General features: G+C 42.0%; 1 pseudogene across 1 annotated transcript in view; it reads left to right on the top strand.

The window, feature by feature from the left end:
- LOC311271873 (phospholipid phosphatase-related protein type 5-like) overlaps positions 1-24,190 on the top strand; it is a 52,972-nt pseudogene that overhangs the window by 26,467 nt on the left and 2,315 nt on the right. The window contains exons 4-7 of the transcript XR_014624944.1: positions 18,945-19,065; positions 20,291-20,541; positions 21,595-21,771; positions 22,983-23,129. The product of XR_014624944.1 is annotated as a phospholipid phosphatase-related protein type 5-like (transcript). The remainder of the gene's footprint in view (positions 1-18,944; positions 19,066-20,290; positions 20,542-21,594; positions 21,772-22,982; positions 23,130-24,190) is intronic.

The following is a 24,190-nucleotide window of genomic DNA, read 5'->3' as shown; positions in this document are numbered from 1 at the left end:
GAATTGGCGAGCCTTCGCTGTGGAGATAATGCAGCCTTTGTGTGAAAAGGGCTTATATTTGAATAAAAACAGCATTATCCATGATGATTCTCTGAAGAACAGTGCTGTGAGGGTCAAATGCTGACTCACAGACGGGTAAATACCTGTGTACATGTGGACTAGGCCTCTGTCCCTAGATTGTTATTTCCTGGGACCTGATAAGGAGCGACAGTGCTCCCAGGTTCCCATGTCTCATACTGCTGTCTTCCAGGCTGTTAGTCATATAAACATAGGAAATCTGACAAATCGTTATCAGCAACTGAAAGTTGAAGCTTGATTACATCCAGTGCATTTTAAATCCCATCTTAAATAAATGTGTCCATATGTGCTTTGATATTTCAGAATTCATTGTCACCTTTCCTATCATACCGTGTAACAATATCAAATGGTGATGTTGAATGCTAACGTTAGATGCTGTCGGAAGGAAGCTAATGGGCAATCAAATATGTTGTTTCTCCTCAAAATTTGGCCTGATGTCCCTCCAGACGTTAACTAGCCCTCATCTTTTCAATTGTCATCAATCTTGAAGCGGTAAAATAACGATCTGACATATGACATGCAACCTGGAACACAGCAGCAGTATGACATTTGAGCTTCCAGCCCTGAGCCTGATGTGAAAGGAAAAATGATCACCATATGAATATGGTCTATTACTTTCATATCAAAAAAGTCTACTTTTTGTGCAATTTCATGAAGAAGTAATAAGTTATTTCAGACTGTACCTGATGTGCTAGACGGCTGTTGGCACTCAAAGTGAGGCGAGGCATGGCTCTGGATGCCCTGTCTTCTTTGTTGCAAGTTCAAACATCTTTTAAATTACCTTTCATCAACACTAGCTTCCCTGTGGAGTTTTGAACCTCGGGTAGCTCCACGGAGAGTACCCGTTTGTCTCGTGCATTTGTGCGTGATTCCATATACACTGCCAGTGGTTTCACAGTATTTCACTGATGAGAGGCAGTAATGTGCAAAGATAAGAAGCAAATGAAAATCAGGGTTGCAGATGTTTTATGAGAAAGAAAATGCATTCGACGCAACATTCGATTTGTTAGAGCTCAAGGATGCACACTGTTTTGACGAGTTACACTGGATGTGTTTTTCTTTATTTCTATTTCAATTTAAGTTTTCCACTTATTTTATCTTATTATCATGTCATTATCTCCTCACCTTCATGCTGATGGAAAGGCCGGTGAAATGTTGTTGTTCGCAAAACGTTTCTGGAGCTTCACAGCAAAACCGCATTGCAGCATTCTCCTTAACACGTAAAACAACAACTGAAAAAACAAAACAATCACTGAAAAATAAAATGGCTCCATACAGCTCATCCAATGTAATCCAAGTCTCCAGAAGCCCCGAGATCCCAGATTGATTAGAAAAGATGTTCTTTACACCCTTTTAAAGCTCAAATCTTCACTGTAGCTGCGAAGCTGAAAGCGTTATGCCATGTTCAGACCAAACACGAATAAAATGTTTGCGTCGTGTGAGCAACGTAAATAAAAATAACCGCAAACCACATCGGTATGAACCCAAAACTAAGAGATTTCTCTGTGATCTCACTGCAATAAATATATTAGAAGGATGCTTAAATAACAACACAAAACTTTAACCAACTTTCCATCAGCACGAAAGTAAGTAGATAATGACTGAATTTTTCATTTTTGGGCGAACTTTCTTATCCTTTAAACTTTTTTTGTGTGTTTGTGGAGTGTTGTTCTCAAGCATGGGACTACCAGAGTGATGTGGTAGATTTTCTAAATAATTTTTTGGGTTATATGACCACCTCTTCATCACCTGATCAAAGTCCAGTAATTAGGTCATTTGCCAACATCTGAGCTGTTTCTCTCCTCTGAAGAAGGATGTGAGATACAGCCAAAAGCTTGGGGAATAGCAAAGTAAGAGGACTTTGCATTTAGAATATTTACCACAAACATTTCTTGGGGTTTCTTGTTTTGGTACATTAAAGCTTTCATACATTTTGGCATACATACATCTCAAGCAGTGATAAGATATTGTTCATTTTTCACTGTATGAATATCCTCTAAGGACCGTCACAGGCCACGATGAAAATGTTTTCTCACAGTTGGGTTTGGGCTCTTTAAATGCTACCCTGTCTGCAGGTTAAAACAGAATCCAGTCTCTCGGGCCGGATCAAAAGCCTGTCTGGAAACTGACGATGTTGAAAAGCAGCTAGCCGTCTCCGGGGGCTTTCACGTCCAATTGAACCTGTAAGATTTAAGCAACATACACCGGCATTGATCACAGTTGAATACTGATGTGCTTACTAGATTAGAACCAGAGCAGAGTACTGTATGTGTGTGTGTGTGTGTGTGTGTGTGTGTGTGTGTGTGTGTGTGTGTGTGAGGCAGACAAAGCGAGAGAGGAAGTGAGAGGGTGAAATAGAGGCACTTGTGCGGTACTCGGCAAATGTGCTGCAAGTTTTCGGTGCATCAGTGGAGGTGAGTGCGTGGGTGGATGACGGCGCACATCTTCTCCTCCACCGCCGCTGAAAACGGATTCTGCGTGTGCGAGTCTGTGTGTGTGTGTGCGTCTGACTAGATCTGAGAAGTAGTCAGAGTGGCTACAGGCGATCTCTATGACTCTCCACAACCGTGGCTAATTCCATTCCCACACACACACACACTGTGCTTAGCCTATATACAATATACTCAGCAGACGGAGCACAGGTGACATCTCAACACTCATGCCAAATATCATGCCATGGTAGCCGAAAGAGCAGGGAAAAGTGCCATTTGAAGCATTAGCTAATTCTTTGTGAGGGTGTGTATTGTGTAACACAGTGTGTGCTGATTGCACGCTGCAACCCACCAGTCAGTCGATACAGTTAAGCTGCGACCAATCACAGGATCAAATAGTAATTGTAGGCTTAAGAATGAGCCTTCACAGCACGTGGAGACTCACACTGCGCCCCACAAACACACACACTTGTAAGCTCAAATAGGAGGATATGAGGCGGGGAGTGAATGAACTTCTGAATGTAGAGGTTTATTTTTCCAGCTTTTTTTATGTGGGTCAGAAGCATAATGCTAAATACTTTTGCCCCGGAGAGCTCCGTTCTAATGCTGCTAAATATAAGCCTCTCAAACAGAATGGGAAGGCGAAGCGAGGCCACTCTTCGAGAGGAGACAGTGAAGAGTTCAAAATGCAACAAACACCACAAGAGGGGAAGGAGGAGGAGGAGGAGGAGGAGGAGGAGGGAGAAACACAGGTTGCGGAACACAGGTTGTGTGAAATAGATGAGGTACCAAAGCGAAAACAGAAGTTATACAAAAAGAAACGTAGAGGAGCTAAAGGACTAAGAGAGAAGGCGAGGAAAGTGGGAACAAGAGAGTCTGTCCGATGCCAAGTTTGTTTGCAGCTGCTGGTTAAAGCTTGGGAAGAGTTTTCATGCATAATGCAGCTCCATGTGACAGAAAGACGGGGATTGGGGCGAACCACGGAGGCAGACCATATCATCCAGTCATGCCAGAGTTTATTAAGTGAGAGCTCTTGATACGTGAAAAAAAACTGCATTGTGCTGTTGTTGCTGTCAAATCTTCAAAAGCAGATGCTGGATGTGGTCAAAGGCACATTGTGTTTGGACTTTTCACAGTCTAAATGTGCTCCGCCTCAGTGAGAGGAGATGAGGAGGCACAATAGTCTGAGTTGAAAAGAACAAGTGGCAGAAGTAAAGCAGATGCAGATTTGAATAATTGCAGGATGCTAAGACGGATATTTTTCTTTGCCTTCTAAAAGTCAAAGGTCAGGGTGAGGTAAAGAGAAAATGAGGAAACTAAACAGGGCTCCGTTTCAAGAAATGTTTATTCGTTGTTTGATGGTTTGTCTTTTTCCTTCAGATAACTGGACAAACATAGATTTCCCAAAGTCATTCTGACATATTAGAAGCTAATAGAGTTAGCCTGCGGCAAGTAGTTTGGTTACACTTTCTATGAAGCCAATATCTGGAGTGAGTTATGGTAAATATTAAATTATAATGCGTTCATAATGACCTCACTCATAAACACACACAATGCTTTTTGATGCTTGAAAATTCATCACACTTAACTTGCCACCAACGATGAAATGTTACAATAAAGCAGGCATTATTAGAGATGTAGCCACATGTACTTCACTTTTCTGAACACACACAATAACACCTGAGGATACTGCACAGACTTCTGTAGCATACAATGAGTCCTTAGTTGATTGTTAAGGTGTGAATCAGTTAGTCTAGGTAGTCACATCAGTTCATATCAGACTCTTGTTCTCTCTGTTCCATCAAAGATCAACAATCATACGTTCCACTGTTTTCTCGATATGAGAGTATACTGAATTTAATAGGTGTCATGTAAACAACATATTCTATTCATGTATTCTGAATGTAGCATTTCCGTTTAAAATAAGTTAATATTATTCAGTTTTTAGGAGCATTCGTTTGACACATACCGTGTGCATTCAGAATATGCATCTCAAATAGGGTTTTTCAGCCTCTTGCCCACCGTTTGCAAGGGACGTAGAGACGTACGCACAAAAGAAAGAAACACACATACTTCCAAAGATTATGAAAGACTTGGAGATTAACAGGTTTGTGGATATGTACAGGTATTGTAGCGCTTGCCTTTTCTGGAAGGCGGTTGAGCGAATGAAAAAAGGCAGCTGTTGCGTGTGAACAGGGATATCAGTGGAATAATCATTTTCTTCAGACATGTAAACAGCCTAGTAGGAATCTTCTCTCAAAAAAAACCCCCTTCCAAGTCCGAGAGAGTAGCGTTCTGTTTTTCATGTCTGAACCCGACTTGAGCCCGACGCAGTTAATGTTGGCTGAAGCGCTGAGTTTGTGTTACCCCGTCACGCAGTTGTTACCATGGTTACAACTTGCCTAGTACTCCTGATTACAGACGTGCAGTGCAAAATACAGTTTTTTAAAAAAGGCATTGTAGTATGCACAAATGTATTATTTTATATCGATGATGTGACCAAAGCCAGGCAGAACCAGAACATCATTTCTAAGTCTTCGGGGCCTGAGGGGTTGGGGTCAGGAATCCTTGCTCTAGTTTGAATTCATGTATCAAGTTCACCAAAGTTAAACTTGCCCCTGTTTCCCTCCTGCTGACTGGGGTATTGTCCTTGTAATGAATTGATTTCAATCCAAACCGTTCCAAAATGTGTTGTCGCTGAGCTCGAGCAGATTTTGCTTTTAAGGCGTACTTTCTCTCTAACCACAAGGCTACGCTTCCAGCTGTGGGAACAGGCAGCAGTATTCAAAAAACGTCTAATTTCTTGATTAGACTTCAGGATTAAAATGGAAATGTCAAATCTAACTGCAGCCAGCAACACTCCCCCTCCCCTTCTCTCAGTCATAATCACTTGGATGTGGAAATTAGTTTCCTTCTTTACTCCTTGCATATGTGTTTCCTCGCTTACATGCTGGGAGGCTGTAGGTAAGCCCTGTTGTTAGCTTAGTTCCCCTGTATTAGATGGCTCCCGTCATGTTCCCTGACTGCTCCATTGTTATGCTAATGTTCAGAAAATTATGTTCAGAAAATCCGGGCTTTCCTGTTCTCATTTTACGCCTTTCTCTATTCTATATTTGCCTCCTATTGTTATTGTAATCAGAGTTGTCATCTTTGACAAGCGACATCGCACACCAACGCACGCAGACACACATACACTCACACATAATGCTCTGTAAAGTAAAGCTGAAGTAAGCGTGTTCATAGATCGTCTTTTTGATCATTCGTGCAATCATCCTTTTCTCCTGGCATTTTCGAGTTGATTGCGATTGTCATCGTTCTTGTATTTTATCACACATGCCAGGAAAGAGCACCCACACACACGCACAGACTTCACACATCAGTCCCAATGCCCATATGCAAATTTTCCAGAAGTTTGCATACTGTTAAGCCTCGGGACGATCCTTTATGAATAATGGAGTCACGATGACAGGCAGAAGAGGATTGGGGTGAACCATCGAGCGGGAGAAACTCTCCTATCGTTCTCTGTCCCAAGCGGTGGATTCACAATCCATCGTTTGATCCATCGGATGATACTCGTCAGAAAGGGTGGAGGAAAAAGGGAGACGCCACAAATTTGGCAAAAGAGATTTTAGTGGTGGTGTGAAATGTATTTGGTGCTGTGAAAAGTCAATCTGTACAAATACTGTTATTGACACAGCAGTTTAGCACGTTAATGTTTACCCTGTTACAGCGTTTACATGTTTGTGCACGACGACTCAAAAACCAGAACGTATCTCATGCATTTCATCCAACTTGTCCTCAAACCAAAATCAGCTTCTCCCAAAACCACATGGCCGTCGCAGCATTACACATCAGGCCGAAAATTGTGCTGCACTCAATGGGGAACGGCAAATGCGTTTTGATCCTGTTTGAATTGTGCCATGAATCACACATGTGATGTTTGTCGATTTAAAAGGTCATTTCGCAGGTCAACACAGTCGCAGTTTGTCGTAAAGACAAAATACCATTTATTTTTGTGTGTAACTGCTCGATGAACTACATTATCTCGCTCACTATACGTCACTGACACCAACATGGCCGTCACATTGGCACAGAAAGTATTTAAACAAGTCGATTGGTGTGGGAGGTTGTTGTTGTGTCACATAGGGACGGGGATTTTGAAAACAGTAATGCCAGATAGTGGAAGGAAGAGGGGAATGCCGCCTGAAATGGTGCCCAATGACAGGCTTTACACCAACAGTGCACATCCGGTGAGTCAGACCAGCTAGCCTCTTGTCCATGAGTAGACCTCTTCTCTCTGCGTGGTGATATGGGTGTTGTTCAGTAGAACATGAAACTGCTCACAACAAGGTCTGTGGATTATCTTGAGTAACTGAGTCATGATTTTGCTGTTGAGTTTTTTTTTTCGGCGCATTGGAGTACCATCTAGTTCCATTATACTCTAGAGAAGGAAGACGTCTCTGTGACTGATATCTCCTAAACTCACACCAAAACAATATAGATAGATAATGAGTGCGATAGGTAATGTGAAAATGATGTGCTTTTGATTTTGGGGTGAACTACTTGTTCTTAGCCACTATGAGAGAAACGTGAGGTAATGTGACTCTCACGGATGCTTGCATCAGTGTATTACTATTATTATACTGATCTAATCCTAACCATCCTAACAAAAGGGCCAAGGTTGATGGTATAATTAGTTTTGCAATCGACTGTCACCAACTGTCCGTCTGTGTCTGTCCGTCCATCCATGTGTTTCTCTTCCTCTGTGCAGACGAGAGACCGAGAGAAAGGCAGACGGGCAGATCAGTGCTGCAGCAGTCGTGCCCGTGAGACACAGCAGTGACAAAAGGGCACGGATAATAAGGGATAATCACGGCTTTATCCCGTCTCTGCCAATCACACTGGGTAGAGGATTGAGAGATGAAGACAGCAGGCCATGTAGCCCCATGTCGATGCGCCTGACCAGCTATACACTCCCACTGTGATAGCCTGTAAGACATGCTCTATCCCGTAGATGAGAACCCTAATCCAGCAGCACTCTAACGCTGGCAGATTAGCTGCAAGGTCCCTTCCCACACTGATCCAGGATCCCTCTGTTTCTTCTGAACGGGGAGGATGGGCTGGCAGATCGAAGAATTTATTGGAAGAAAAGGAGAATATGAGGAGGTGGAGAGAAGAAGAGTACAGGGACAGACGGGGCGGAGAGGCGGGAGGAAAATGCAATGAGACTAGAAAAGGAAAGTAGGAAAGCGGGAAGAAGGCGAATGGGGTCATACCTCAAACCTCGCCGAGTACAAACAGGATTTGAATTGTGTGAGAGAGAGAGAGTAAGAAGGAGGCCAGAAAGGATGATTTATATTTGAATCAGGAAAGAAAAAAAATAGAGAGAAAAAAAAGGAAGATGTTTCTGGTAGCCTAGTTTCTCCTCCACAAAGACCTGGGAAAGCTGCCCGGCCATTAGCGAATAAAAGCAGGGTGAGACAGAGAGAAGGAGATGGATGGAGAGAGTGTGGGTGATGATGAAGCTGAAGCAGCTAAATTGTCATGGTTACCATCGCTGGTGTGTGAGAAGGCTGCCTGCGAACGTGTGTGTGTGTGTGTGTGTGTGTGTGTGTGTGTGTGTTTAAAGTAGAGCACTGGGCTCGCAATGTCAACAAATGTCATGTGATATTTGCAGAAGCTTGATGTAGACTCGGTGTGACCCTCGTGAAGGTTTTCAGTCTTTCTTTTCACTATAACTGCCGAAGAGCTGCTTTCAGTCTGCGTTGCATCATTTTCAGAAGGTGCGTAAGAGTAAAGGACTTCCGCCGAGGCACACATTATACATCCGTGAACGGATTCGACACTGCGACAGAGATGATTCACTGAGAAACACTCCACGGCGTAAGCGCGTATCTAAATTTAGTGTTTTCTCACAATACCTTGGAGCTGTTAATGATGAGCGAAAAATCCCAAACACATCTGCAATAAATACACGCATACACACGTAGCGTACACTTCCACACTCCGCCTTGAGCTTAGGTTGCTTTTTATATGTTGTGACGTCAAACAGGAATCGGTTGCTGCGTCACTTGTTCCTGTTCTGATTGCTGTTGGCATTAGTCATAGCGCATGCTGTGAGGATATCTTACTCTTCTGAGACAGTATGGATCTGTGTACACACCCCTGTGGTTTGATGTATATTTTCTTTTCTCCGTGGAGCAGCTGTAAATTGAAAGTGGTGATTGAATAAACCTCCAGCTACATCTTTCATTACCGTTCCATACATGCTTTATTGTCCCTCTACACATTCTTGGAAAATTAGCTTGTCAACGAATGTGTTTTTTTCTGAAGCGCCCTTATGTGTTACGATCAACTTCTTTCTTCACATTTTCCTCCTTTTGATCCATATTGTCAGCTTTCATCAAGCAAGACTCCCCAAACACGCAAACACACTGTTCGGAGTCCTGCCCACAAAGATAAAGAGCATCCTACAATCGGCTGTCATGGTGTCACAATAGGTAGAAAAATCATAGAAAACCAATTAAGACTCACTCAACCTCCAGAGACTCTCCCATCACTCTCTCACAAACACCTTTATGTCTCTGTGCCACCTCTGTTCCCGCCAGCATCCTTTCAACTTATCGCATATAGTTGTCAGAGGTGAAAAACTCCAGAGCTGCAACCCTCTTGATGAATCTACAGTACAGACACACACTCAACAAAGGTTATGTGATCTCTGCTCTCTGAGGCAGGAGAAGGCAGTTTGTGTCAGTCATTCTTCGTCTCGCTCTTCATCTGCCTTTTTTTTTTTTCATCAACTCCGCCATTTTCTCTTACTCTCTCCTACCCTTTTTTCTGCTCTCCGTCATCTCTCTGCCTCTGCCGGTGTTTACGCACAAACGTCTGCCTGTATCTTAATCATACCACCTCCTCTGACTAGTTGAGATTTCTCTGACTATTCAAGGATGAAATAAATGCCGCCTAAAAAAAACATAGCGATTGCCTCCAGAACACAGTCAACATCTGCTCAAAACTAATTGGCTGCCAAGTGATTTACACCTCGCTCCGGTATATTTCCAGTGGAGTATGAAAATTTCTCTTCCACTAAGACTAAGTTAAGAAATTACAGTTTGAAAGTTATCACTGAACTGATTGGCAGGTCGTAAGTAGATGTTGGGAAAACACATCTCTCAGGTTATGAGCACCTTGTCACACATATTCTCATCCTCTTTTAAAGAACTGAAACATCCTGAAACTGGATGCTTTTTTATTTTCCTAACAAGGAAGAAACATTCTGCTTTAAAGGGATTGTAAAGTCTTACTCAGAGTGAAGTGTCCTCATGTCAACCAGGATCTGTCACACTGCGACCATACTTCAGTGTTTGACTTCACAATCTTGCATGTGACATATCAGGGAATTCAAACAGAGCTGAGATCAAGTCCAATTTTAAACATTTTAAGTTTTGTAGCTTGAGTTTTTCCCTTTTTGAATGAAAAATACAGACCACCACCACCTGGTATGAAGAGTTATGTCCTCTCACACAGGAGCAGCATGTACAAGCTAGTAAGCTGTTGGCTCTAGTCTTTGTGATGTGTTCAAGGGCAGCTTTTTGGCCAAGACCCAAGCAACATGAAGTAATGCGAAGTCAGCCTTCATTGCCACTAGCTCTTTGCTATAGGTTTGATGTGTCTTGGCCCTAACGGTACAAATTTAAAGGGTACCTCCACCAGTTTTACACATCACAGCCTTTTGTGGGTCCAGAAGAAGCTGCATGTAATCTGATTAATTGCCTCTGGTGATGTCACTCAAGTTGCATTTTGGGTCATGTAGGCACCAGGTTTTGAAAAGTAGTCCCTTGGTCTGCATTGTACTCTGTTAACACTGTCAAACTCATAATGGACAGTTTAAAAACAAATAATCTAAATCAATACAGCAGAGCCAGCGATGTCGACTTTTTCCACAGATTCTTTTTCCTTTTCAAAATCTGGTGCCTACGTTACCCAAAATGCAACTTAGCCAGTGAGTGCCATCACTTACATGCAGCTTCCTCTGGAGCCATAAAAAGTCTTTGTACTACTTGTTTCACATATGCAGTCGTACTCTCCAAGACCTGTAAAAACACTTTAATGTGTAAAATTGGTGGAGCTTACCCTACAAGCATGCAGCTGTTACCTTTTCTTTTGTGTGGATTCAGCAATTTTAACGTCAGGACTCCCCCAAGTTTAAATGTTACACCAAAACAAGTTCCCTTCAAATTTATTTCGCAGGCTGCATCCTGGGCTTTGCACCACCCAAGACGACTGTGACTGGTTAAAAGAAATACAAACAAACCAGAACATTTTTCCCCTACAGCACAATGATGATGTGTGTAGCCAGACCTTTGTTTGGATTGACAGACGTGAAGGCTGCTGCACTATTGTCAGTTGAAGATGTAATTCCAGTTTCCAACATAAAAACTGACACATTCTGTCAATTAATTGAGTTTAGAGGAGGTGTAAGAAATACTGGAGAGTGCCACACTGTGAGCCGTGCTGTTTACTGCTTCACGATGATATCAAAGAAGTACAGAGAAAACTTGAATTACATTTATTCAGTGTGTAACAGGTGCTGTGGTGTTTTTGTTTCATATTTCATGAAAGATGAATACATGTTTTGCCACTGCTGCTTCAAAATGCCCTTTCAGATCGACCTGCTGAAGAAGGGCAGGCCTGAAGGATCTGGTTTGATGACACACAGAGAGGAAGCAGCAGACACCTCAGCATTGATAGGAGCGTCATTTTGCTGTGAGCCACATGCTGGCGCCTCAAAAAGCATCCGCCGAACCTCAAAAAATACTCTCAAACTTTACCATCCTCCCCTTAGAGGCAGACTAGTGCATTTGAAAATCTGATGTTTTGTATCCCATAATTGCTGAATGTCGGTCCATCACGTCTTCTTCCACGCAGCTCTGGCTCGTCTCCAAATCTGTCTCCCTATCCTCTTATCGCTTAAGAATTTCCCTTCCTTTCCCCACACGTACACACAAACACATACGTACATTCACATGTTATTTTATTGTCTTCTTTCTTTGCTTTTCTCTCCCAGATGCCCTATTGTTCAATTTGTGTAATTTCACTTCTTTTTGTTTTGCATGTCTGTAGACATCAGCAGTTGCTGTATTGTAAATGTCAGATGGGAGTTACTGTAGTTGCTTTGACATGTTCCTGCTGTTTGACAGAAATTCTGCGGAAATTAAGCTGTAGTTTGGATGAAAGCAGGCAGACAGAGAGCCACGCTGATGATTTATAAAAGATGGATAACTTTACAAAAACTAAATGTTTTTCGGAGTTAATTGCAACAAATGAGCTCTTTTCAAGGCTGTTGTTATCACGATACATCCTATTGTATGTTGGGATAAACACTCGGTGGTGCTAGTGTTGTATTTGAAGCCCTGTGATCTACCTGTACATATGCAATATGTACATAATCAAACCTTCTGTACCTTGGGGCAGCACACCAGCTTTAAAAACAACATCAACATATTATCATCACCATATAAAGCTGTTAATGGTGAAAAAGTTAGCAAATAGTTGCCTATTTGATACACAGCAACATTAGCGTTCATTTTTGCTCACCTGATGAATGTGAGTCCGATATTCAGTCTCCTTTTAGCTCTGCTTTCGTCTCCACCAACTCTGGGGAGAAATATCTGTCTCTATAGCTGCTAGATTTTCCACTATACTCACCAGCTAATCTCTAACAGTGTCTTTGGTGGTGTACTGTGGATTCTCAGAGCAACACTGCTTTCACAAAGTCATTTAATCCATTGTTTAAGCTTGGTTTGGTAGGATTGTAGAAAAGCAAAAGCAAGCTAAATTTTGAAAATATCCAACCAAAAAGATGACCAGACACCAACTGCTCCATAGCTCTTGCCAGCCAGCTGGGAGATGTGTTTGCAGCTAATTAGCTACGTTCAAGAAGCTCTCTTAGCTCTTTTAGTCCGATAAACACATGAATTAACAACTCTGTTAAATGGCACAATCATATAAACACAAGCAAAATAGTTGTCACAAACATACTTTAGTCTGAAAAGCCCACCCTATGCTCGGCTCAAGGGTTGTGTGCTTTGTGCTAACGTTAGCGTCTGAGTGAGTCTGTTGCTACCGCAGTTGGTCTGCTTTTTGGCTCAGCAGCTGTGTGCTTTGTGCTACTTTGTTAGCAGCCGAACAACAGTCTGTCTCTGCTGCTGCCACTCACTCGTTCTTTGGCTCAGGGACTGCGTGCTTAGTGCCACTGAGGTAGCTAGCTGCTGAACAACAGGCTCAGAGGCTGTAGGCCTACTGTGAGAAATCTCTAACCATACCCAACTATCTCATACAGTATCTCACTCACATGTAAGATACCACCGAACATTATCATGATGAACGTAAACAGCGAACATGGCTAATGTTAGTACTCATCGCTGTCAAGCTGTACGTTAGCACTGGGAAATTTTGGCTGCACTTTCTCTGACATTCTTGTGCGACTAGCTCACTAATAGCTTTAAAAATACATCTGCAGCCTTATGGAAGACTAGGCAGGCATGTAAGTAGGTAGACAGGCAGGTAGTCCGTCCAATTTCTCATACAAGCCAAATAAGATGATTGGATTTGCTTATTAGAGGCCTGCAACAGCCACAGATACTGGATTTGTTTATTTTATGTGTCAGAGCATTTGACTAGTTGATTGCAGTCAGGATAAGAGGGTTAAGAGATTTTCTAGAAATATAACAAAAATATTTATAAAAACTTACCAACCATAGCTTTGATATAAGTATGATGATTGGTGTACCTTTTAAATACACAGTGTGATAAATCTGAACCCTGTGCACTCAATAAAAGCAATACAAATGATCCACTGTTGTCTGCATTGGTATTTTTGCTTGCTTGAAGTGTCTTCAAATGCTTCATAGCCCTGTAATCTATACAACCTAAACTTAACCTAAGGGGTTATTTAAGTCAATAAACAAATATCATAAATCAATCAAAAATCTAGCGTTTTTCCATCAAATTTTACCAAATGAAAACACAAAACATACTGATCTAAAATGTTGAATAGAAACATGAACAACATATTTTGAAAACTCTTTTAACAACTAATTTCGAACTATCTACATCGTTTAGTGTTTGAGATATGCTTATTATTATGAGCAGCGTACAAAGGCGCTTTAAAAGCCACAGAAGATAAAAACTTGTATGAGTTTCCGGTCTAACCTTCATTCTGTCTGTTAAATTTATTTCAAACACAGAAAAGTAACCACGAACCGCCATGAAAACATCTGGTAAATTTCCCCAAGCTTTGTGCTAGCATTAGTGAAAAGGCCAAGAGATTGTAGCTTTTGTGTATTCGTTGCATGGACATTGATTATTGTACAGAGACTTCTCAGTTAGAAGCTGCTGGATAGTGCCAAGGTTACATCAAAGCCTTGTGCTATCAATGCGTTTGTTGGTTCTTTCTATTGCAGACCTTTTATTGAGACTAAAGTGGATGTTCAGTGGAGCAGCAGGAAGCAACCTTTCAGTGAGATCAGTATGAAAAGGGATTAGTATTGACTCTAGATACTTTTGAATACACGGCTGTGGGAGAAATGTGGCATCTCAGTGGGAGCCCATCACCATCGAACGTCAGCGTGAACACATTAGCTTGGGAGTGGTAAAAAAATAAAAGTAATTGAGCGAATGATGAAAGAAAGGACATGGCAACTGCTTCCTTAATGGGGACGTAGACTTCATTCTCCATCACACAGAGAAACAGGGAGAGAACATGCCAGAGAAGAAGAAACAAGAACGTTCAGTGTCCAATGGGATTATCTGAAGCTGCTGCTTTATACGATACAACACTAGACTTAAAGCGACAAACAGCGCTGTTGTCATACCAAAATTAATAGCTTGTTACCTCAAATGCAGAACCTCAAATGGATGTGTCAACAAGTCAGAGCCAACACCAGGAGCTTCTATATTATTAACAAACATGTGCAGATGTGCACATCACAAACATCTCCCCCTCTCTGTTTCTACACGCCCCTCAGTCTCTCCGATTTTGTTTGAAGTCCCCGTTAAGGAATCATGAAGGAAGTCGTGCTCCGTGCTGTCGAAAATATGGTATGAAAAGTATGAAAGTCGGTGTAACTAAACCTGTCAATTCAGTCAAAAGCAATTTATAAGCTGGAGATGGACCAACTTGGTCCTTTCCAACAAGTTGATGCGTATTTTTTACCTCTAAACATAGCTTACTATGTCCCTTAATTGGTTAGTGATGATGTAAAAACATATCAGAATAATTAGTATGGCTCCAGTCTTAAGTGCCATGAAGAAAAAATGATTTCACAGCAGATTCACATTTGAATTCTCTTTCTTTTTTTCGCAGTTTTCAACATCACTACATTTATGTTTTGTTCATTGTGAATGTACATACATATGCATGTGCTGCAGCCATTTAGCACACGTAGCAGTGCAGAGAGGTCTTCTTTGAGGGAATGCTTGTGGCAACTCTAAAACTCTCTTAAAGGAGATTTATTATGCTCATTTTCAGGTTCATAATTTAATTTTGGGTTACTGCTAGAATAGGTTTACATGCTTTAGTGCTCAAAAACACATCAGTTTTCTCATATTATCCAGTGATGCAGCACTGGACAGTGTTATCCCCCTGTCTAAACACTCTGTTTTAGCTCCTGTCTCTTTATATCCCCTCTCTTTTTTGAAAAAAACAAAAAACAAAGCACAACATGTCTCCTTTAATACATGCGTATCCTGCTTTAAGGCAACTCATTTAAAGGTCCAGTGTGTAGAATTTACCTGCATCTATTGGTGAGTTTGCAGATTGCAGCTAATTGAATACCCATGACCTCGCCTCTCCTTCCAAATATGTAGGAGAACCTGCAGCGGCCAGTAAAAACAGAAAAAAATGAGAAAAGCTCTCTCTTAAGGTAGCATTTGATTTGTCCATTCTGGGCTACTGTAAAAACATGGCGGACCTCATGAAGATATAAAAGGCTCATTTTAAGAAACGAAAACCACCACGGTTTCTTAGTTTCAGGTTATTATACACTTACAAAAACATCATTTGAATATTATATTATTATATTATATTTCTGCCTCCTCCTCAGTCCTACACGTTTAAAGTGGGAAACTCCCTCGGGTTAAAAAAAAAAAAAAAGAAACTTGTTTTGGCCGCTTTGCAAAGACAGCTGTTGAAGCCAGTTTGGCGCTCAGAATGATCCTTTGATAGTTTTAATTATGTTACAATCAACCTCTTTTCTTTACTCTCGTTATCTCAGTTTCACAGTGATTATTCGCCAACAACACCATTTACAAGTCTCTTATGCCTTCTGCCCCCTTTGGCTGCGAGCTGACTGTCATCAGTGGCTGCCGTCTCCTCCACTCCTCCTCTTCTCCCCCACACTCACTTCACAAGAGCATCTCCCAGAAATACATGAGGACAGTAACAGTTTAGTCAAGACTCTTGAGTCAGGTTGAGAGAGCACACATCAACTTTATGTTAAAGTGAGTCTACATAGTTTTATGTTGTAGAAACACTTGCATCGTGGTGTTTGAATGTTGTCATGGTCTTGTTCCTTTTTACTTTTCTTAATGCATTTCTGCTTCATAATGCAAATACAGAAATAAAAAAAAATATGCTTACATTCATTTTCAATTATACTTTTGGCATATTCATGTGTTTATTGAGCCATTTATTTTTTATTTTGGCAGGTTCAGTCCTCTGTATAAATGAACCATTAGTTTTATAACCTACCTTTGTAGTTCTCTTTCAATATACCATGACCATGAGCAGACAATTGAAATGTACATACACTGTACGTATGCAGGCAGTGTTCTCGCAGGATTATACCACTGTACAGTGTATATAAGGCCATCACGTACTACTTAAGCATCTCAAACTCAAATCTCACTCTGAAGCCAGCATTGCAGGGTGAAGTTGTGAAATTGTATGAGTCCCTGCCCAGTAGAAGACTGACCCAGGTAAAAACTTTGGGATTGGTTTTGCAGGATGTAGCACTTGCACGCGTCTGCAAGCTCCAGACTGAGTGCATGTTGCTTTTTAATAATTTGTGTTTTTGACCTCACATCTATGTGCATGGAAAATTATAGTCTGCCTTGGACGGTTATATGAGAAACTTTCCGCTGTCTTTGCCTTTAGGAAGTCAGACGGGCAAAGACATTGTACACAGCATGTAGTGTTGGACGAATGGATCTTGCACATGACTGTCATGTGGGCGAGTTTGTGTCCTGTGTGTGCGTAGAGGTTACTTTTTAACTTTGAATTTATTGTTTTCAGATGTTTAAAAGAATCTTTTATTAGTAATCAGTCAAAGTTTGGTTAGGTTTCAGCAACAACGCTACCTACTTAGGTTTAGGAAAAGATCATAGTTTGGATTAAAATAATAAGCCAACGTTCACTTTTGATGTCACACAGGACACAATCAGCGATCACAAAAATAAAAAATCATCTGTTTGAAGTTAGAACTGACGAGACACCAAATGCGAGCCAATGACAACGCACAATAAGGCACACAACAGTAAAACAGTGTGACACAGGATGTAAGGTGCCGTCCTGGATGAAATATCTAGCTTTTAGGAAGTCCCCTCCAAGAAAGGCTGAAAAAAGTGATGTTGACATAATAAACACCACCTAATGTTAACATACTGTATATCCAAACCCAGTACCTGATTCATGTGGTTATTTTTAAGGCTTTCACTTGTAGCATTGGTGGGAGCACAGAGTCATTTTCATCACAGGCAGTGGTTGATGTGATTTCGGAGCAGCCTGGAGGTAAAAATGTGCTACACATAATCCAGCTGTCTAATCTTTGGCACCCACCAGCTCTGCCACAGCCCCTGCAGTCGGGTACCGAACCTCCGCCGGCTCTGGGGATAATGATTTATGGCTGACCCTTCACACAAACGTCCCTGCAGGAATGACTGAAGTGTAGTCAAACTTGCGTGTGTGCTTGGTGGGGAGAATCTTCAAGAAGGCCCAATATAAGAGAAGCTGAGTCTTATTTTACACGTTTTTTGAAGAATTTGAGGCCAATGTATGATTGTGTTCATGTGCAGTAACATTTCATTGCTCAAATTTTTCTTTCTTTAGTTTAGTTTTATTTTTCTTTGGAGGGTTTGCTGAGCTTTAGCAGTGGATACTCTTTCATTTTAAGCTGTCCTCTATATGACTCATCTCTCTTTACTTACTTATAAAGCCAACTATCATCCATCGTTAGGAAAGAACCAAAAAAATCACTCACATACTGTTTTTTTGATTCTTTCATAGTCAGAGTTAACGATCCAATTAACCTATAAAAGGACCTTGTAGAACTTGTCACTGTAAATTTAATCAAAAGTTTGAAGGTGAGCAGGAAACAACAACCACACAGCCTTCGAGTCGTGATATGACGTCTTAAATACCTGAGAACCTTGTCAGCCCAGCGCACATTACTTCAGGGCTGGTTAGTTTTGCAGGTCATGTCATACTCCAAAGAAGAAATGATTTCTGTTGACACGCAAGCTCCACAACTCTCACCAAACCCTCCCTCAGTGCTTCTTGGCCCATAACATCAGGGTAAACCTCGGCCTTTTTGCCTGTCACACCGAGCGCACTGAGCTTTGGTGCATTAGCCTCGTCCCACACTGCTGGCTCTGGGCCATGCATATTGTATGAGCGTGTAACCTACATCTATCCATGCTTCTGTCAGCAGGGGTCCCCTGATCAGACAGCTTCAGTATGCAGGGTGTAATGGTGTCCAGGGACGTGTTACTTGGTGTTAAGTCAAATTATTTCCCTGTCAAAAGAGATCAATGTCCTGCTGATTTGACTTAAACTCTTAAAACGGCTTCTCAAACGGCTGCCAGAGGCTCGGGGTGTGTGCTCTGTAAACGGGTGTTCAAAATGCATTAAGGCTGTAATGATAATGGAGGTTTTATTGAGGTGTGATAAAGGTGGGATAAAATATTTGCTAATATATTTAAAATATTTCACGAAAAGTAGTATAAGATGTGTGTGATTCATGTCCTCTGCCAAATCTAATCCTCCCTTTTGAGTTTATTAGCCCACATGACATTATTAATCAAAGTACAGTCATGGTTTTATGGAGCTGCGGAAAAAAAGAGAAACAGCGAGAAAGAAGATCTATGAGACACTGAGGTCGACAAACTCCCACTGATGAGAATGAGTGAGCGGATGGGAGGTGTTAATGTTGGGATTTAGTAAAGCAGCATAAAATCAGCCAAATGGTGAGGGAAATATAAAAGCAGGCTGGCCAAGGAAAACTGTAATCGTTACAAGGCTGAGGGAGGAACACTCATGAATAATTTCTCTGTACACCATATTTAACTGACACAATATTCAGTGAAGATGCTCAATCCTTAACGACACAGTTTGGCTAAAATGTTTGTGTGTCTGTTTCTCTCTTTCTGTCCTAGATTCTGATCGGGGAAGTGACCAGTTTCTTGGTGAAGAGCGAGGGAGCTCAGGAGAAGACCATAGTGACCGCTGACTGCTGTTATTTCAACCCTCTCCTCCGAAGGATCGTACGTTTCCTGGGTCAGTTATAGTCCCAAAGATCACAGTTTCTTTGGCTCTCACTAAATCACATGCTGCATCAAACAGGTGGATGCAGCCAGTGACATGACATCACCCATTGGTTTGTGGACTAGTGTTTTGAAACCTTGAGTTTGGCATTTTGACTGTCGCCATCTTGGACAAGAGGGTGGAGCTAAGTTTTCATGTAGTGCTAGCCATAGTTAGCTAGCTTGGTTACGATGCCATCGTCCATCGCTGACGGCTGACAGTCATCAACAGCAAAGCGTGTGTCCCCTCAGAGTTGCAGTAAGGAAAGAGTTGTTGGTGTTTGTGACATGTGGTAGAAAATATTAAAAGTTTGTCGCACTTACGTCACGTCTTCATGTCTTGTTCATTATTTTGACTACAGTGGTGTGCTAAAGAGCTGCTCCTGGCTTACGGCAACACTGAGGGGACACACTACCTCAAATTCAGAAACACTAATTACCCATCATCCATCATGATGTTTTACTGTGGACATGAAATCGCCCAACCCTAGTCTGACTCCCTAAGAGTCTTTTAGTGCAACCAAGCACTGAACAAGACTTGAAATAAGCCATAGAGATCAGAAACTCATTAGGAAACAGTTTGCTGAGGTGATTAATCAAACGAGAAGTATAGTCATTTGCTTATATCCTTCTGCTTATATCCTTCTATTCAATCATCTTCGCTTCCCCAGCCTCTTCTTGGCACCGGTTGAGGCGCCCCTTGCTGGACATTAGAGAGAATGCAGGTTTAAGGCACTTCACACTGACTTTTCAGACCCCGAGGCTACTTCTTTTATAGTCTATGGGCTAAATAAAGCCATTGTACTCTGGGACCAAGGCTCATTAAGTCTTATGCTGGTGCTCCTCTGTCATGAGGCCGGAAAGAGCCCTCGTCCTTAGTTTAGGTCTCCTGTGGACTAATTTCGCCTGCCCTTCTCTTCATGTCCTGCTCTGTTGATGTTCTTTGATCGTTTTCATCATCCCTGTTTATCAAAGTTATGAGACTTTTAAAGTGATGGACTTTAGATATGAAGCATAAAAGCAAAGGCTATGTCTCCCTGGCCTTTCCCTCCCACACAGACACCAGTCAGCCCAACCGTTTACTTCACATTTAAGTGCTCGTTTTTGACTCCTACCAGTCTCACTGATTCACTTATCCTGAGCTTCCACACACACACACCCTTTCTCTCCCTCAGTTCGTCTCTCTTTTTGTTCCACAGGTGTCTACTCCTTCGGCCTCTTCACCACCACCATCTTTGCCAACGCAGGTCAAGTGGTGACAGGAAACCAGACGCCTCATTTTCTGTCCGCCTGCAGGCCAAACTACACGGCTCTGGGCTGCCAGTCTCCGCTGCAGTACATCGCAGAGCGCAGAGCCTGCACAGGAAACCCGTACTTGGTGGTGTCTGCCCGCAAATCCTTCCCGTCCAAAGACGCAGCGCTCAGCTTTTATTCAGCCATCTACACAGTGGTAGGGAACCTTTTTAAGGCGCTGTGTGAAGGGAGACACACAAGGGTAATTGTGGGATGTGATGATGGTGTGTGGTCAAACAAAAACTAGAAAGTGTACCACACGACATAATTTTTCTTTGCTAAAGTTTGACTAAAAAAATCCTAGTTATGGTATATGGATCGGTGCATGAGAAGAAAAAAAACCCCAAAAGTCAAAACCCCTTGAGCCTGTGGCTGTAGTATCCATGATTTCACCCATTAAGGCGGTTTCTCCTTATTTTTCTCCTCTGCCTCTCCTCTGCCATTTGTTACTTTTCATCAGACACATTCTCAATTAGAAGTTTGTATATTGGCGTAGAGGTATTTCCTGTGACTCGCAGAACATACAAGATTGTTAACTGTCGGCTGTCGTCTTTGCACTGTGTTCAAGTAAAGCTTTTTGGCCTGAGCACAGGAGACATGAGGCATCACAGCAGTCAGTCTTCAACACAGATACTTCATCAGTTTGGTGTGTCAGAGCCTTAAAATGGCAGGAAAGCTTCAACTTACTGTTGTGGCAGTTTAATATGGAAAAGAATAAGAAGATATTAAGAAAAAACCCACTTTGACTCTACTTTCTGAAGTAAACAACTGCTTTAACTTAGTAATTTTAAAATTAAATGTGTGGTAGTCATCACCTTATCTTAACACAAGTACTAAATAATTGGAAACATTTATTTATGATTTAAGTACCGCAAGCGAAAAAAAACAACCTCGGAGCGTTTGTTCTCTTTTTAATTACAGTGCCATGTTCCTGTTATTTTTTTGGAAGCATTAAACCAATCATGGCAGTCTTTTCACGCTGCTTTCTTTGTGTACCCATCAAATCCTCCAGATGCTTTAAAATCACTGCAGAGTGCGGCCTCTTGTGGCTCTTTCAAGCTGTTCAGCCCATTAAGCCATTCAAGCTGTAGCACCGTTCGAATAATCTCAACTGGCTGACTGAAGACCTGTGGATTCAACACCTGGCTCAGCTCGCCACGAACAGATAATATGCTATTGTATTTATTTCAAATATGTTTCTGTCATCCAGATGTACGTGACCCTGGTGTTCCGGACCAAAGGGACTCGTCTGACCAAGCCCACCCTGTGCCTGGTGCTGCTGTCTCTGGCCGTGCTGGTGGGGGTGATAAGGGTGACTGAACACAGAAACCACTGGAACGATGTCCTGGCTGGGTTTGTCACCGGAGGAGCCATCGCTGCCTTCCTGGTGAGAAGGAGAGGACAGGGGAAGGTAGAGATATGGGGAGGGAGAGGAGGGTGGAAGAAGAGATGGATTCAGGGATCACAAAAGGATGAAGGAGGATAGATGGATGGATGGAAAGGGGAGAAAGACACGAGTAAAAGACTAGAGGATACTGCACTCTATTCCACTCTGTCCATTTTTACGCGTATGTTGAAGAAAATAAGATTTATTTTGATCATTAACAATCCATAGTTATTAGTAATTAAGTATCTGCTTTGATAATACGTTCATTTACAATGTAATACATTTAAATATGGGATTTAAATCGAATCAGATTAATTTCACTGGAGTCAACATATAAGTTACTGCTTCCCTTTTGGCTAGTCAGCTTTAGCAGAAGCTTAGCTTAGTTTTCCTCTCCATCATGTTGAATTTAGCTGCTGTATTGGCTCGTTGAGTCATGTAGAATTGCAAACTGATGATTCTGGTTAATTAGTTGTATTTTTTCAGTCACAGAAACAAAATCTGTCATGAAATAGTTCAGTCCCGGCTAGCTCACTCTTTGGCTTTAGCTTTAAATGCTGAGGGTAGCTTCCAGTGCTCAGAGATTTGCAAACCATGGAGCGGTAGTTTTGGTGTTGTAATCATTTTTAAATAGCACAACAGACACCAGAACTATCTCAACTTTGACCAAATACGTAGGTCGTTGTGTTTTGCCTTTGTAGGATAGGATGGTATGATAAAGAGAAAAGGGAAAGATTGAATCGGTGGAGAATTCAAAGAGAGAGCAGTGTTGGTGTGATGTGGGCGCAGGAGAGATGGTGGGAGGATGGACTGATGATTGAGGTGAGCTTGAGGCATAAGAGCCTGTGTGATAGAGGACATACACGTTTTTACACTCATGAATGTGAATGGGCTGATCTGAATCTTTACAATGGCACAATGGATCTCTTGGCCTGAATCAATTTTCTGGGAAAACTTCTAGGGTTAGGGTTCACTTTAAAATCAAAGTGCCCCTCCTATCTTTTCAAGCCTCCTCCCTTATTTCGTTCTTCCTCTCTCTTTCTTTTATCTCTCTATCTCTCTCCCTCACACAAGTGTCCTCTTCAGTATCCGTTCCCATGGCATTCGGAGCATTTTGAGAACCAGAAAATCATCCATCTCTGTGCTGCAGTGGAACAAATCTCTCCTCCTCCTTTTTTCTTTTAACCTTTTTTTGCTGTGATCTCCATTAGGTGTCATGTGTGATCAACAATTTCCAGCCGACCCAGATTGCTATGCCGACTCCTCCGCCTCCACAGCGCCAAGAACCCCCTATGGGGGTGCCTCTTCTCACCCTGCCCCGCGTGGAGAGTCCACTCGAAAAGTTAAGTGGCCTCCAGGTAAGGGATGGGGGAAATCATTCTGGAAGAATATAAATAAATAGCTGAGATCGTCGATAGTGTCCATGATGTATTTGTTTTTGCCTGAAAGGTGTCTTTTGGTGACGCAAATAGGCCTACGTATTGGCCAAGCATCCACCACTTTGGTCCAAATTAAATATCTCACCAGCTATCAGACAATTCATGTTCCAATGCGGATGGATCTTATTCACCGCTGATCCCCAGATTTCTCCTCTAGCGCCACCATGAGGTTGATGTGTGGTTATTACTGTAACATGTCACAACTATTAAGAAGATTGTTCTTATTTTTGGTGCAGACATTTATATCCCCGTTAGCTTTAGTGTGCTAATGATCACAATGTGATTGGTGCAACACGTTAAAACAGCTTCACCCTTCATAGGAATTAAATCCCAGTCACCTGCGTAAAGGTCCTGGGAGTGACTCACCAATCTACCCCAACCTCATCCCTTGTCCTTTGCTCAAAAGTACTTACATACGGTTACACCCCGCTTTTCCGAAACCCCGCTGTTCCGAAAATAGACTTCCATTCATCGCAATGGCGTGGTTTCCCATTTTTTCAAAAGACCCCGCTATTCTGAAAAGGCTATTGTAGTACCCCTGACCCTAACCCCTAACCCTAACCATATTGGGAAGTAATTGGAAGTTGAAAGTCGGATTCGGAACAGCGGTGTGTCGGGATGGAGGGGTTTCGCAATGGAGGTGTTTCGGAACGTCAGGCTGCTCCCCTTACATACTTACGTACGTAACTTAACTAGCTTCATCTTAATCAAGTAGCTTTTGGGCAAACGGTGAGTGTTTCCCCATGTTAACTATGTAATGTACTTAACACCACATACATGAGCTCCTTTCTTATTGTGTTGTCAGGTACTGTGTTGTTAGCAACAGACATAACTCGCCTGTACCTCAAGTACAGCCTCAGAGACATGCTAGCATGGCTGTAGGCTCTAAGTGGTCTTAAAGGTGTATCTGTTACTCCTCTTTTTGTTGTCACTTGTGTTGTCTCATTGTATCTGCATGTAATAGATGCTTCTTACTGTCT

The sequence above is a fragment of the Pagrus pagrus genome (genome assembly GCF_965226575.1).
Source record: "Pagrus pagrus genome assembly, chromosome: 2".
Lineage (NCBI taxonomy): Eukaryota > Metazoa > Chordata > Actinopteri > Spariformes > Sparidae > Pagrus > Pagrus pagrus.
The sequence above is the reverse complement of the archived record's forward strand: the minus strand, read 5'-3'. Positions and strand labels throughout refer to the sequence as shown.